Source organism: Dermochelys coriacea, chromosome 9 (genome assembly GCF_009764565.3).
Source record: "Dermochelys coriacea isolate rDerCor1 chromosome 9, rDerCor1.pri.v4, whole genome shotgun sequence".
Lineage (NCBI taxonomy): Eukaryota > Metazoa > Chordata > Testudines > Dermochelyidae > Dermochelys > Dermochelys coriacea.
The window spans coordinates 85099150-85116273 of record NC_050076.1 but is presented as its reverse complement, the minus strand read 5'-3'; the positions used below and the strand labels follow the sequence as shown (position 1 = coordinate 85116273).

Genomic DNA, 17124 nt, shown 5'->3' with positions numbered 1-17124 from the left:
CACCTGTTACTATGTGATTGTGCAGCAACCTGCAAAATAGAGCCCTGATCTAATTGGTTATAGAGGCACTCTTGGAATACAATTCAAAAAGTAAATAATAATCTCATGAGAATGCTTGTGACATTTTCCCCTATTAAAGATAGCAGAAAACACCTGAGATAAACTGAGCAGAAAAGATTTCCACCATTTGGGCCTGAAATTCACAAGAAGATTTCAGTGCCATCCAACCCAAGCTCAAGTACTAGCTCTGATTCAGTTTCAGACCTGAATCCTGAATCTTCACTGCAAGACTGCACAGTTTTGCCCCAGTCTTTATTTTCGAACCTATCACACATCCTTTTGCTCCGCCAATGGAAGCAGATTTGACATCCCATTTAATTCTTTCTCCCATCTTCACGGCTTTCTCCATTCTACCCCCTCTGCATGGATGTGCCAGCCTCAAACCCCACCTATGCACATACCCTCTCCTTACTCAATTCCCTCAGAAATACTGTCTTTTTCCACAATTCCCAGAAATCCTAGCTCACTTCAAACACTTTCTCTACTCCACCAGGGTATAGAGGAGTAGAAAATGAGATAAGGAAAGCCAAAGAGAACCTAAGCTTGGACTCTTCTCTGGGCTTCCCAGTACATCTTGTTTTAGCTTTATCAACCTCTTAATCTGTATGCTTCTTGGGCCAGGGACAGGCTGTATATCTGTGTCCTGTATAGCACAGAGGGTATTAGCATGTTGATAGTGCTTCCAAATAATCAGTAATAATATTGACCTGAACCTTACCTGATCTGGATTCAAATATCAGCTACTCAACTCATCTCTAATTCATAAATCAGCTACACTGGACTAGTGTAAAAGTGTGATATGAACGTTTACTTACTGTGGCTATTTCCCACTATTTAATTAATATCTGATAGAATGAAAATCGAAAGGGTTTCCTGATTCAGAGTATAAGGCATCACTGGACAAAAGATCCCCTGGTACAATCTCATGTAAAGGTCCAACTACAACACTGGAAAACAAAACATGACAGAATCAGAGTCTGGATAATCTACTGACCAATGAACCTTTATTTGTAATATATCAATTTTCTATGTGCAATTGTAAAGGAACCACATGCTATCAACTGCCACAAATGGCCTAACCAGCGTCTTTAGGTCTAAAACAAAGAGGATTTTGCAGCATAAACTCTCATCACATGTGAAACTTGAGAGACCATAGCCACAGCGTGGCTGGGAAGATACCTTAACACTGGTTATCAGTTCAGAATCGCTGTCCTGTTTGGGAGACTTATAGATTCTGTTCTGAAAATAGAGACACATGGGGGACAGACAGAGTCAGTGTTAGACTAGAGCGCGGCTATTGGCAAAAAGGGCTTGAAAACACATACGGATTATGTAGACATACAGTGACTGGGTGACATTTCTGATCCCACCTCCCTGCCTGCATCCATGATACAGACTTTCTGGACCAAAAAGGTGTTTGTGTCTTTTTGTATTGTGGAGCTCTTAAAAATGCAGCATTTGCTGATATAATAAAAGGGCTAATCATCAGTTTTAAGCAGTGATTCCAGAGATACTGATTTCAAGGCCCTAACATCTAGTCAGATACGCCTAGAGAGGCTCTGTACAGGGCTAAAACAGTGACAATGCACAATGCATTAACAATGTATAAACACACTGGTTGATTTTTCAGTACAGAGCAATTCATTGAGTGAAATTACAGGGTTAATTAATAAAACAGAGTGAATGCCACCATCTATTTGGTGACAAGAAAAAAGTTCTAGGTTTGTCTTTCGATTTGTCATGAACATCTTTTATCTGTGGCACTCAGTTGTAGGCAAGCGTTCAGCTATATTGGGCCTGATCTTCAGTGGTCCGACTCCAGTATTTCAATGGAGCTATGCTAACATGTTCAACTGAGGATGTTACCATTGGGACAAATTCAGCTCTCAAGTTATATCAGTGTAACTCCAAAATGTCCATGTATCTGAGATTTACAATGACATAACTGAGAGCAAAATTTGGATCCATATCGTTTTCAGCACACTGTAGTAGCCAATCACCAACCAAAGGTTACTATATAATACAGTACTTATATTTTAAATGTCATCAAGGCCAAAAACACTAGCCCTATGGTAAGCACTTTAGTGTTTGCTTTGGAAAACAATGCAAGAGAGGGGAAACATATGACTTCAATATAACCAGCCCTTTTTTAGCCAATGATAAGAAGAAGCAAAATAGATATTCAGCCAGTCATATTTGCTCTAGACTGTTTTAGTTTTAATTTGGCTGCTTATCCATGTGTTTAAAACTTGAGATGTACCCATGGGATAGCCTTCGCAGAGCTAGCAAACATAGTTAAGGCATTTGACAGTGGCGTCAGAGTTGTACATGGCCTTGTCGTGCTCAGCCATGTGTTTAAGAACTGCAGTGTACCTAAATTTAGACTGTCAAAAGATGTCACTATTTATGGCTCACACTGCAATAATAACTCCTCTCTTGTGGGGGGAAGATGAGAAGAGAGAGAAATCTGTACAAGGAAAGGATTTTGCAAATATAATATCTAAGTGACCTAGCACTGTTCAGTTGGAATGAGCACTTCCTCCTTAACTGGCATAAGTGTATCTATCAGCATTACACTGCAAAAGTCACTCTCCCTTTCTGATGAGAATGAAAGAAGCAAGATGAGGCAGTTGATATTTAGACAAAGAGGGAGGGTAACCAATGCATAGTCTTGTCTCCTGATCCCAGCAGGATGCTGTTGAGAATTAGATAGTTTGTGTTTATACCGCTTGTGTTTCAATTAAATTCAACCTCCTGGTTTGCTCTTAACTGAGGCAAGGGACACAACTTAAGAGGAACCTACTGGAACAAGAATCCCGTTTGGAAGGCTCATCTCATGTCATAAGGAAGTTTTAATTCCATTATCAGAGGGGCAACCGTGTTAGTCTATCCACAAAAACAACGAGAAGTCCAGTGGCACCTTAAAGACTAACACATTTATTTGGGCATAAGCTTTTGCGGTAAAAAACTCACTTCTTCAGTTGCATGGAGACTGAAGAAGTGGATCTGAAGAAGTGGGTTTTTTACCCATGAAAGCTTATGCCCAAATAAATGTGTTAGTCTTTAAGGTGCCACCAGACTTCGTTGTTTTAGTTCCATTGATTATAAAGCAGCTAGGATTGGATTCTGTGAACGACTGCATCCTCTTTTATGTTCATGACTTCTGATTTGTACAAACACCGTTGAAATGTTTATTACAGTGACAACTTACATATTGTGTTGTAATGTGGCTCTCTGATGCTTCCACTCAGTTAGTAAATGTATCTTCTCTTATTCATTTATATAGCGCAGGGCTAGCTCAATAATATTTGTCAAATTCAATAGAACAAACAGAGGACCAAATTCCAACCTGGCTTCCATTGCAATAAATCCAGAGTAACTCAACAGAGTTACTCCACACTTACAGTGATATCACTGAGATCAGAATCTGGCTCACAGGGTTGCTGGCGTTATTAAAGCTTTGCCAAACCCCAATTGTTCCCTAGATACTTGCTAGACATAATCATTTCTCAAGATTCTCCAGCAGCAGTTCAGGAACATGTCTAGTAATGCTAGTAAAGGAGTAAATCCAACTTAGCCCCTTTACTGCAGTCCACATTGATGGACGAGTTAGTGCAGATGAGAATTTTTTTCCCACTTAAAAATATAAAGCACTATGTCTTCCCTTTGCCATTTTTTGTCATTATGATTTTAAGAGCTACTCATGGATGAGAACAGGAGCTTTGGTGACAACATAGAGCAGGGGTGGCCAACCTGTGGCTCCAGAGCCACATGCGGCTCTTCAGAAGTTAATATTTGGCTCCTTGGATAGGCACGGACTCCGGGGCTGGAGCTACAAGCACCAACTTTCCAATGGGCCAGGGGATGCTCACTGCTCAACCCCTGCCTCTGCCATAGGCCCTGCCCCCACTTCACCCCTTCCCCACTCCACCCCTTCTCACCCCCTCCCCTGAGCCTGCCCTCACTCCTCCCCTCACCCAGATCCTCCTGCATGCCACGAAACAGCTGATTGGGAGGTGCAGGGAGGGAGGGGGAGGCGCTGATCGGTGGGGCTGCCGGTGGGTGGGAGGCGCTGGGAGCTGGGTTGGGGAGACTGATGGGGGGGCGGCTGGCATATTACTGTGGTTCTTTGGCAATGTATATTGGTAAATTCTGTCTCCTTCTCAGGCTCATGTTGGCCATCTCTGACATAGACTAAAGCCTGACAATAGTGAGCTTTTTGTTTTGTTTTTTTAAAGATGGGAAATTCATCTTGCTGAAGGGCTACCCACTTCCAGTCCTGTTTAGACTTTGTCCCAAATAAAGGCTTTGGCGCTCCACTGCACCTTACACATTGTACAATTTACAGATAAGCATTCCCTGAAACCTAAACGTGCTGAAGTAAAGTCATTGCATGGCTGGCAATATGCAATGATTATCGGGCATAGCTTGTAAAGTTATGTGCTTTTTATTATTATTATTATTCATGATTTTTTCTACGGCTTACTCAGAAAAGATTGCATTTCCAGCCTTTTTTAATTACTTCATTCAACCTACAAATTCCCAAGTCAGACAATACGGTAACAGGGACAAGATGTGCTAACACAATTTAATATTTATGCTATCTATGGTCTTTTATGTCATCTTCTTTGTATGTAGAATGCCTGCCTTTTCCTGTAATTTATTAATATATGCAGGCAGGGTATGAATCCTTGTGTTTCAGTGATGAAATATGTGACAGCTTTTTTTTAGAAGAGGGTTTTGTTTTGTTTTTAATTCCTACTTAACCGTATTTCTTTAAATTTCAGAATTGATGGCAAAAGAGCAGCATTACAAAAATGAAGCAAATGGGTATATCTGGGATCACTTCTGCGCTAGACTTAATGCTGTCTGACCCTGCCAAGTGGTCTTCCACAAAACAGATCTCCAAACTTACAAAGCAAATTCTTTAGCCCTCCACCCATTTTGATTTTGTTAGGCCAGGCCAGTGGTTTTTGTTTTTGTAATAAAGAGCAGAACATGAAATTTGATGCTACAGCTTCTGAACTAGAAAGTGAAAAGACCACAGAGTCCATGCTGACAAAAAATAGAAATTTGGAAAATAGATTGTTTCTCTCCCGCAAAAACCCCACAATGAGTAAGATCTTCCTTTGCTACCACTTACCAATACTTTTCTTCATTGGTTCTAATGCTATCATTTAAAAACCACAGAGTTAATGATACACTTTAAATGCTGCTGGAACAAGATCTGACTCATCAATAGCATCAGAACTTTGGCATTTTCTTTCTGCATGGTGAATATTCAAGTGCAGTACCTGAGTCCTGTTCACATTCCCATGAACTAAATACTATGATGCATGTTGCCCTGAACCATGTCAGTTCGGCTGGTATACCAACATGCTCCTTCAAGGTAGACTCAAGTTGAGCGTGGCCTTTGGATGGTCTCTACAGGATTTCCACTTTACTAGTAAGCAGAGGTGGGAAGTATTACAGAAATAACATTCTCAGTCCCAGAGTTAGGGGGAATCAAGTATCTTGTCACTAGTAAACACTGCATTGGCAGACACTGTAAAGTGTAAGTTATTGCCATAGAGCAAGGGTAAGTGAACTGCAAGGTTAGATATGGGTATATCCGGCATTCTGAGCAGATCTAGATGAATACTGCAAAAAATACCTGTGAGCTAGAGCCTTGCAACATGACCAAATCTAATGGGACCCAACTAAAGTGTTTGGATCATGTCAGGTCTAAAAACTAAATCATCTCTTGCTTATGGGGTCAGGGCAGCAGCATGCCCCGCTTCTGTCAACCACACCACTTCGTTGTGTTTTTTGTGTGCTGCAAAGTGACTCTGTGAATGAACTGCAGCACATCTCCACAGCACATACAGCACAGCTAGGTGGTGTCGTCTGGCAGGAGTGACGTGTGCAGCTGCTGCTTCCCTCCCTCCACAGTTGGAGAGGGATTACACGTATGTGGTGAGGGGAGCAAGAAACCCCCACCAGGTCAAGCCCCAAGACATGACATAGGCAGCACAAACACAGTTTCAAAAGGAAGTGTTTGGTTCCAGGTTGGATCAGTTCTGAAAATGACTCAATACTCTTGGGTCAGCTTCAGGTCTGTTGTGGTTGGGTTCGGGTCCAGGTCTGAGTTGACCTTTAAGATTAGCCCAAGCATTAGTTTTTAATAAAACCATGAATTTGTTCTTGTGGTGCCCACAATATGTTCTCCTCACTTTCCTCCAACACTCACCCAGGCAGACTTTCCTTTGAAAATATGAATGAGAAAGTGTTATGAATACTCATGGCACAAATAGATATTCATGAATATTCATGCTGAAAGAGTTTGAGTGTCCAGCTTGAAATCTCTTTCTGGGCTTGGAAGGCATCTAGTCAGGAAGCAGAAACAAATATGTGATTTAGGGGACCAATCAAACTGCACAAATAATGAAGATCGGAAGCCACAGTCATGGTATTTGAGCAATTCCCAGCCTGAAATATGTTGATTAACCATTACGTTCAAACAACAAACAAACTGATCAAAACAAATGTTTGTTTGTGTAGAAACAGAAAAAAAGGATTAAATTTGTTGAACAAAATGTTTGCTGCAAATAGTTCACCCAGCTGTAATTCGAGCATCTAGCTCCCAACCCTGGAAAGGCACAGTGTTGTGTGAGGACCTTTCTTCCCCTGTTCTTGGATTTCTGGTCACCAGATTGCTCAGACAGCTGAACTGGCATGATATTAAGCTACTGGGGATCAATGTAATTTATTGTTATGAGCTGCTAGCAAGTGACATAGGGTCATGTTGAGCACATTACTTGAGGTATTAGCAACAACACTCTTTTAAATGAGTAAAGAAGGTTCCTAGTGAAGCAACCATCATAGTCCCAATTCCCTGACCTTCTGTCTGTCTTTGAGGCAGGGAGCATTTCTTCTGTTCAGCTGTCAGTGGAAAGGACTTGAATATATTATACAGAGTGGACACTAAAAGAAAAGAGTCTGGGCAGTTCCTGGAATGACTGAGGATGCGGATGAGACACGCACCCTGTCACAATCTGGTCTATCGCTCTGAGGATGTTGTTCCTGTCTTTGCTACCTGCTCTTAGGTTTAAAATATGGCTTTTCCCTGATTAATGTGATAATTAAATGAAGTGGTGATTTCTCTGCTGTTGGTTTAATTAGATGGACTTCATTTCTGGTGCAGCTTTCACTGTCACAGACCTGCTGCTAACTATAGCTATGAGTTCTTACTACAGCAATAAAAATAATGAAAAGCTTGGGTGCTGGCAGAGCTGTTAGGCATTTGAGCTGCAACAATCACTTTTAGATTTTCAGACACAATCTTTCTTCCTTGTGGTCTCTTCAAATATTCCCATACCAAGTACCTACAGCAAACTTGCTTGTAGTACCACTGTTCCCTCTGAACCTTCTCTGGAATAACTTTGACTCTAAACCCTTCCAACTATTGTTAAATCTTTCCTGTTCCACTGAAACTCTTGTCTCAGATGCTCTGATACAATGATGAAGGCCACAGAAGTTCCTGTGGTTGGTTACATCTAGGCTTTATGCTCCCTTTGCCTGTTGTTGGTTTCTGATGTCCTGCACTTCTTATGCTCATCTCTGTGGCATCTCAGGCAGGATGGCTAAGGCATCTTCTCTGAGATGTCCTAGAACTAACACTGAAGTTGTGCTTCTACCATAATCACTATGTGGAGCAGTACGTGCACCGCACATCCATTTGCCTTGCCTCTCCATGAACACCATTCCCATATTCATTTCTTCCTTGGTTTACTGTCTCGGAGTTGCAGGTCTGGAGTTTGATACCATTGTGCTGTGAGTACACAGATCCCTGCTTTTCTTTAATACTTTAGTAAGGTCAGAGGCAATGGTCATTCCTTTTTCTACAGGAAAGAAATATAAGGGATGATCTCTCTTATGGCTTTGAAGAGAGGGCAGTTCAGACCTTCAATCCTCTCATTGTGTAGAGGTCCTACCTAATCCCACTGGTTTCCAAGATTTTTCATTCTTTCTTATCTAGTTTTTATACCACCATCATCTCTGTGGTATCTAAGCTCTTTCCTTCATTTTCATAAGCATAGTTAGTTATTCGGTTACGAGGCATGTGGAAAGGTTAGAGAAACTCTTCTCTTGTCTCTTTTAGTAGTAGAGAAGAAGATCCCTACATGATTATGACTACTCAGCTGAAAACACCCTCCATCAAAGAAGTAACCTGGCTTTGGTAAGAATGAAAAGGTTTAATGTAGCATATCGTTTATGGTTCATGAAAGATTGCCTTGGGGCCACAGATCTATGGTATTTACTTACACAGAGATTAAGACAGACTTTTATTCATCAACTCATTTGAAACAGGATTTTTGAGATCAAGCTTAAGTTACCAAATGTTATCAAGTTTAACAGCCTGCTTCTAGCAGGTGCCTGAGGATTATTAACACAGATCCTAAATCTTGTCCTTTATTCCCTACAGTGTTTTCTGGAAAAAAAAATTTCCCGTGGGCTTATTTCTGCGGTATATTTTCTTTGGAAGATATTGGGATGAGTGTCTGTTGAGATCTCATTGACTCATGAGGTCTTTTGACCACTGAAACAAATGCAATCAAAATTATAAATACTGAAAACACTTTTTTGTATTTTTGTTATTGAGACTTTACATTTCAGTCCCATCTGCGAATGACATTAATGTGGAGCCAGCTGCCTGGGGCAAATTACTAATTATGGCAGATAGAAGAGGGGTCTTAATATCATCTTTATGTAAACATTTGGTGTCAGCTCTGATTGACATGAGCAAAACAGCTACCCAGGAAAGTGTTTATGGCTAGACTGAGGACAAAAAATTAATCCAGATAATTGATAGAAATTCTTAAATTTCTCTTAAAGAAATTCTCTTAAAGAAGAGAAATAGGGTTCAGAATTCAGCATAGACTGTACATTTTATGTTAGAAATGAACATATTGCCATGAGTTACAATTTATGGCAGACTAATGCAAATTTAGTGTATTTGCACTAAGAGTTACACAAAGCACTCAGCAAAGCACCTGCATTGTTCTGTAAAAATCACGTAGGAATAAATTTAAAAAAATCCTGCATGCCCATAGGTTCTAATTCAAAATCCGTAAAAGTCAGTGGAAAGACTCTTATTGTCCTTCAGTGGGTTTCACTGAAAGATCAAACCCTCTGTGAAGGAGTTATGTGGAAATACTATTGCTTCTAAAAATAAGATTAAGATTATTATGGAGAAAACTTTATAAATGTAAGGTACATTTTCAAAGGAGTGGTTTCTCTTTTGTAAGTGCAATTAATAACCCCACAGGTTGCACCTGCAGGCTTGTTTACATGGGGACATTCAGGAAAACCTGATTTAACTAGAAGTGTGAATTTGAATTGGATCCATTAAGCTGCATGAAATCCCTATGTGGACAATGTCATTCAGAAGTAAAATGGCCTGAATTTGTTTTATCTTAATTCACATTCGAAGTACTTGTGACCACACTGGGAGTTGGATCAGGTCCTTAGTCAGCATGGATGTTATCCTCTACTGCGAATGACACATATCAGCCTCTCCCTGCAGTCTCTCCATTGATTAAAACAAAGGTCAGAATCCCATGACATAACACATCTGTGGCTGAACCCAAAATCTCCAAAAGGGGTCATTGTGGGTCACAACTGCTGTGACATTAAGTTAGCAATGGAATTATTCTGTGTATAACTGGTGTAGTCTCTTTAACGGTTTCATCTAGAGATCTGTAGTACAGTGCACAGAAAACTGTGGCTGTCCATTGTAATGATCAGACAGAAGAGAGACCTTGTGAGAAATGCCAAGTTCCGTGGAGGTGAACCTAAAAGGAAATAAAGCTATTTTAACACATCATTGTTCAGATGTAATGTGCTATGTCGGTTCCCTCAAAGAGGCTTTTGCTTGCCCCTAAACTTCCAGTGTAAACAAAATCTCATTTCTTTCTTTCCAGACACATCTGAAACAAGCCAAGCTGTAGCACTGGAGAAGTTGTTATAGTAACTGGCATATGACATATCACTGCAATTGTCATAGCGCTTTCAGAAAACAGCAGTTTAACATGGGTGTGAGGAGTAAAGGTTGCCTGCTGGGTTTAGTAATGGCATATGAAGTCTTTTGCTGCTGTGTCAAGCTCACCAATTTGAATCAGGTTCTGAGAGGCAGGGATGGGACCCTGGCACTCTCACAGGAGAAAAGCAAACAAACAAAAACCAAAAGCTCTTGCCCTACTTTTGAAACCACTGCAGACCCTACTACCTGGAGATATCTCTATACAGCCCCAGGCCTGAGTGGGGCCAGGGCAGAACCTCCATAGGGAGCTCCCTTGTGTGTCTGAGGGGTGCCCAGGCTAGACCATCCATTAGAGTTATATGGGCCCGTGGTGCCCATGGTCCGGCAATATTCGGGGCATGGGGGCCCAGCTCTATCAATGTTCAGGGCCAGGTCTCTCTCCCTGGCCCCACCTGCCACTCCCACGCACCTCCTCCAGAGCGTCCCTGCCTGCGCCCTGGGCAGCGGGTGGCTGCCCTGCTGCACTGCACTGCACTCCCTTGCCGGCCGCTGGTGGCTACAACTAAGGGAGTGGTGCCAGCGGCAGGCTGAGGCAGCAGCTGCACCTGCAGAGGGAGAAGGCACACACATGATGGCAGCCCCCCCCGCCCTGGCTCCCACCAGGAGATAACTCCAATTCCGGGGGGCCTTCCTGGCGTCTGGACCTGAGCAGCTAGGGCTTGGGTGAGTGTTGGACTTGGGACATCCTGTCCCCCCGCCCCCGCCACCTGCAGTCATCCGCCCGCAGTCACCACTCCGGCCTCTCGCTTGGCAAGGGGAAGCCCTATTTCTCCCCCCCCCCCGTGAGGCTACGGTGAGGGACAGCAAGAGGGGAGGAGGCGCACACGTGATGGCAGCTCCCTCCTCCCCGGCACCCACCACAGGGGAGGCAAGGGGGCTTCCTGGACCTGAGCAGCTGGGGCTTGGGTGAGTGTCGTGACACCCTCCCCCCCCACCTGCAGTCACCACTCCTGCCCCCCACTGGGCAAGAAGCAGCCCCCTCCCACACCGAACAATGACGAAAAGTGTTTGCTGCCTCCTGTAGAACATCACAAAAGAAGGGGCTCCGTTTTGTTTTAATTTTAGAAAGTATTTGCTTTTGCAGGTTATTGATCCAAGAATGCTTGGTGTGATACAGCATGGCCAGAAGGCAGCAGGAGAGTGATATAGGAGAGATATCCAGGGGAAGGAGTTGGAGTAGAGTGGTTTGGAGTTGGAGCAGAGAGCAGTTTGAAGGAGTTGGTCAGGGAGCAGTTTGAAGGAGTTGGAGCAGAGGAGAGTTTGGAAAAGTGCCGTGGCTGGCTAGAAGACCAGGACCCTAGGTAAAGAGACACCCGGCTTGTGCAGAGAGAGAGGGCAGGAAGCCCCACAAGCTGAAGAGCAGGAGAGGGAAGTAGCCCAGGGGAAGGAAGCACTAGTTCAAGTGGTTTACCACTATCCCTAGGGCCCCTGGGCTGGGACCCAGAGTAGAGGGCGGGCCCAGGTCCCTCCCTCTCCACTACCCTTCTCTGGGTTACTAGAGGGACAGTAAATACCCTAGTTCAGGGGCAGGAAACTGCGCCCTTAACCCGCCCCCAAGAAGAGGAAGCGCGGGACCCATCATAATCGTACTGGCAATTTGCCACATTGGTTGTTTCTGTATTCAAAAGAGTATTAATAAAGTTGATATTCTTAGTTAAATAAATTTTTCTTACAATAGTGATATTGTTCAATATAGATAAACTGTTAAACGCTTACTGTTTCCAGTCCATTTTTACATTGTTTAAAAATATATATATCGGTTTACAAGGCAGGTGGGGGGGGGTGTGGGACTTGGACACCACCAAAAATTATAAAAACCTGCCTCCCCTGAACTCTGCAGCTGGTTGGTCCAACTCACTTTGTGGATCATTTGTGGGAGGAGTGGGCTTGTGGTGTCTTCTCCTCAGCCCTCCTCCCTTCCTCTTCCGCCCCATACAGTGCTGTCTCTGTGCTCCCCGATGCATAGTGACTACAGTTGTGGCTGGCTGTGCAAGGAAGGAAGGATAGGCTCTTTGCACGAGGAGCCATGTATGGGCCAGCCACAGGCCAGCCCTCAGTATTTTCAGACAGAAAGGGTAGACCATATCAGGCTGTCTGTATATGTCTGTAAAAGTAGTTATGCCAGAAGGCACTTGTGGCCTGCCATCATGCAAAGACAGTCACAGACCTCGTTCAGGTGAACAGGCGTGATAAAGCGCTCTCCTTTGTGCCCAACGTCTGGAGCACCTGAAATTCTTTTCTAGGGCAAAACAACTGATGCCCCCAGGGAGGTGTCAAGAAAGCGTGGTGCTAACAGGGTTTCCAAAGCGCATAACTCAGGGCTGGGAAGCTGGAAGAAGGCTATATGTCAAGCAGCTAGGAGTGAGCAATCAGAGCCTCAGAGCTCTCTCTCTGGCTCCTGGACAGAAGCCGAGCAAACAGAATGCTACCCTATGGAACAGAACTGATTGTGTCTGACTTCAGTTTTCTGCAAAAAAGAGCTGCCCATGTGCAGTTTTGTGCCTACCACTGTCCAGGGAAACAAGCCCTTGTGTATAAATAAACAGACTGTGCTCAGAAAATAACCTGACTCTGCATCACGGATTTCTCTGCCAAACAGAAACCACTCGGCAAGACCTGGATTTCAGCTACTGCTCAGCCAAAAAGGGGCAACATTTTTATTTTTACTTGGCATGAATGAGGACATGGCCAGGACCATAATGTCAGCCGAGGAGGACCTGAATATATGCACACACAGGCATATCATTCAACTTTAGCTGCTATTCTGTGCTAAGAGGATTTCTGAGGTACTCTTGTGAAAGATGTTTGGTGGGGAGCCACCCTAGGACTTCCCCAGGAAAGGATCCAGAAAGGATAATTGGAGGACGTGCACTGGCACTGGTCTGAGGCTATCATAAGGAGTCTGAGTTCTGACATAGGCTGCTCTGGGATTAGCTTTGTGGGTTGAAGCATTAAGCCATGTGTCCTTATTGTGCTTAACTAGGCACTTCTTTTCATTTCATTCAATAAAACTGTGCATGAAATGAATACCAATTCATTAGTATTGATGAGGCTGAAGAGCTAAGAACCAGCCCTGCAATCTTCTGCAGGCAAACTCCCAATGAGATCTACAGAAGGTCCCAAACCAAAACCGCAGATCAGAACAACCTGAAATTCTGAGATTTTATAGTTAATAAATCCTGTTTTGTACAAAATTTTTATGCTGACCCAGGGCCACTCAAAATAGGAGTGAATCTGGGCTTGTGAAAAACCTATTTTTTGTCAGAATGTTTAAGGTCAGAAGAGACCATTAGATCATCTTGACTAGCCTCCTGTCTATCACAGGCTATTATATTTCACCCTGTGACCTCTGAATTTATAGATTCATGGATTTTAAAGCCAGAAGAGACCATTGTGTCACTTAGTCAGACCTCCTGTATATCACAGACCTTGGAACTTCCCCAATATAATTCTGAGAGCAGATCTTTTAGGAAAACATCCAGTCATGATTTTAAAATGGCCAGTGATGGAAACTCTACTTTGATCCTTGGTAAATTGTTCAAATAATTAATTACTCTCACTATTAAAAATTTACACCTTATTTCCAGTCTGAATTTGTCTAGTTCAACTTTCAGCAGTTGGATTGAATTAAACCTTTTTCTGCTAGATTGAAGAGCCTATTATTAAATATTTGTTGTCCAAGTAGATGCTTATAGACTGAAATCAAGTCACCCTTTAGCCTTACATTTGTTAAACTAAATAGACTGAGCTCCTTAAGTCTATCACTATAAGGCCGGTTTTTCTAACCTTTTAATTGTTCTTGTGACTCTTCTTTAAACCCTTTCCAATTTATCAACATCCTTCTTGAACTGTGGGCACCAGGACTGGACACAGGATTCCAGCAGCAGTCACACCAGTGCCAAATACAGAGGTAAAATAACCTCTCTACTTCTATTCGAGATTCCCCTGTTTATGCATCCCAGGATTGCACTAGCTCTTTTGGCCACAGCATCACACTGGGAGCTCATGTTCAGCTGATTATCCATATGACCCCAAGTCTTTTTTCAGAGTCACTGCTTCCCAGGATAGAGTCCCCCATCCTGTAAGAATGGCTGACATTCCTTGTTCCTTGATGTATATTGAGTTAGATCAAAGCATTTCAGTCCTCAGGAGACTAAACTGTGGCACACCCCCACGGGGAGAGGCTGAGGTATTCCCAATGTATGAGGCACCTGCAATGGCAGGGAACTGATTAGGTGAGACACACCCTGATGATAGTAATGGCAATTCATGCTCTATGCTGCAGAGCTAGGCCACCGCCCCCACTCCCCACATCGGCACACAAGGTCCTGCCAATCTGACCTGGGGGAAAATTCCTTCCTGAACTCAAATCTGGGGATGAGTTTGACCCTGAGTATATAAGCAAGACAAACCAGCCAGACATCAGAGGAAAGGTCTACACTACCTCTTACGTAGATCTAACATGTCACTCATGCATGTGAAAAAGACACCCCCTTGAGTAACGAAAGTTATAGTGACCTAAGTGCTGTCCACACCAGTGCTATGTCCTGTCTCCAGCTATGTCCAATCTCTGATGCTTCAGAGGAAATCAAAACAAAAACAAAAAACCAATCCAGAATGCATCTGGCCAACTGTGCATTAGAGATAAACTTCCTTCCTGACCCCAGCAGGTGATTATACTAGTTTTGATTATACTATTGTCTTAATACAGAGCTGCAAGTGTAATGAGCAAGTCAAAGGCAATCCTGTTCTCCTCCTATCCTTGAAGAAGGGGTGAATCTGGCTATGAATCTGAGTTTGTGCCATCTGAATCTGATTCACTGGAACCAGGTGTATTTTGTGTGTTTGAGGATTTTATTGGGAACATTTTGCACAACTCTGTGTACAATTTAACTGTTATATCAGGATGAAAATTGTTTTTTCTTAACAGACATGCACAGTTCCCCCTGGCATTAATGGAACACACAAAGATATAAACGTTTGTGTAGAAAGAGAATTAGATACGTATATAGTTTAGTGCTTTGAAATGTAGCACTAAACTAAAGATGTTGGGTCCAATCTTCAACTGATGTAAATCAGCCTAGCTCCATTGACATCAAAGGAACTATATCAACTTAAAACAATGGAGGAGGTGAATAACTAGGAATAAAAAATTCTGGATTACAAGAGAACTTTTTGAAGCCTGCATAGAATCACAGCACTTTCTTTTCATGATCATTCACACGTACTTGTATTTAACCTCAGCATTTTCTCATTATATGAAGACCCTTTCAGTAAAGCTTAAGTTTATCTTTAGTTCTGTGCTACCTTCTGCCATTCTGGTGTATCTCTGAACAAGACAAGCAGTCTTTCTAGAGCAGTGAGAAAAGACTACAGTTCATTTTCCCATGTATGGTCCATATTTTGCCACTCACATCAGGATAAAACAGAAAAGTAGTATTCAATTTAACTCTGTCGGAAAATATCTATCTATCTATCTAATCTGCCAGCAACATATTTCTAGTTAATATTCAAGGGATTTGTGGAATGGTATTGTTTCTGAATTGTAAGTGGGACATCCTTCAAAGTTATCTGTGATGATCTGGAGTATTTCTTCATTGTTTGCTTTGGATTATTTACTCGTTGTAAAAAAAAAAAAAAAAAAGCTCCACACTAGGGCCTTTTATAGATACATAGATACTAAGGTCAGAAGGGACCATTATGATTATCTAGTCCGACCTCCTGCACGACGCAGGCCACAGAATCTCACCCACCCACTCCTGCAGAAAACCTCTCACCTATGTCTGAGCTATTGAAGTCCTCAAATCGTGGTTTAAAGACTTCAAGGAGCAGAGAATCCTCCAGCAAGTGACCCATGCCCCATGCTACAGAGGAAGGCGAAAAACCTCCAGGGCCTCTCCAATCTGCCCTGGAGGAAAATTCCTTCCCGACCCCAAATATGGCGATCAGCTAAACCCTGAGCATATGGGCAAGATTCACCAGCCAGATACTACAGAAAATTCTTTCCTGGGTAACTCAGATCCCACCCCATCTAACATGGTTAAATCACATTAATCCCTCAATTCTTTTATACAACAGGGAACATGTTCCAATAGATTTCAGAACAGAAATTAGGCATTGGAATGGAGAGATAGGTCGATAAATGTTCTAATCAAAGGACAGGCAAAAATCTACAGTGCATCTAATATTACATACACACAACAACCCATTGATCAGCTATGTTATTTGTAAATGATGATGAGAGAAAAAATTGTACAGTACAATAGGTAACATTCATGGACTCCGATCTTGCAAACACTTTTGCATGTACTTAATTTTAAGCACATGGACAGTCCCATTGACTTCAGTAGGACTGCCCACGTGATTAATGTTAAGCACATGTGTAACCCATAGCCTGTTACAGGTCCCACTCTGTCCAAACCACAGAGGAAATGAGTTATTGCACCTCACAACTACAGTGCTTTATTTCAAGCTGTAGCAACTCATACTCCTAGCTCTGGAAGTCTCCAGTTCAATCATCAGCCTGTTGGTATGGCCATGGCAGGCCAATGCATGGCAGCTGTCACACATGTGTAAGTGTTGAAGTCAATGGGACTGCTCACCTGCTTAAAGCTAAGCACATGCATCAGTGTTTGCAGTGTTGGGGTCTGTCTTTGAAAAGTGATTCCATGTATTAATAGCAAGAAAACAATAGCTTAGGTCAGCATTTCCCAAACTGTGTTCCGCAGAACACTGGTGTGCTACACGATGTGAACAGGTGCTCCGTGAAAGAATCGTAATTTAAAAAAAGAGTCTTGCACTTGATTTTTGTACCACTTTATACGCGCTTTCCAGTTAGAAATTGTTAGTTCAATTTATTTTAAATTTGTATTTTTGCTTTGTTTCATAAAATAAAATATATTTGAGCATAAATAACACATTTTTTATTTGAAAACCAAACAACTAAAAAATAATATTGTAAGTGTTCTGTAAATATATACCAA

At 42.4% G+C, this 17124-nt stretch overlaps 1 protein-coding gene across 1 annotated transcript in view; it reads right to left on the bottom strand.

Annotated features, from left to right (window-relative positions):
- TRPC5 (transient receptor potential cation channel subfamily C member 5) overlaps positions 1-17124 on the bottom strand; it is a 136190-nt gene that overhangs the window by 76124 nt on the left and 42942 nt on the right. The gene's annotated exons all lie outside the window — the stretch shown is intronic.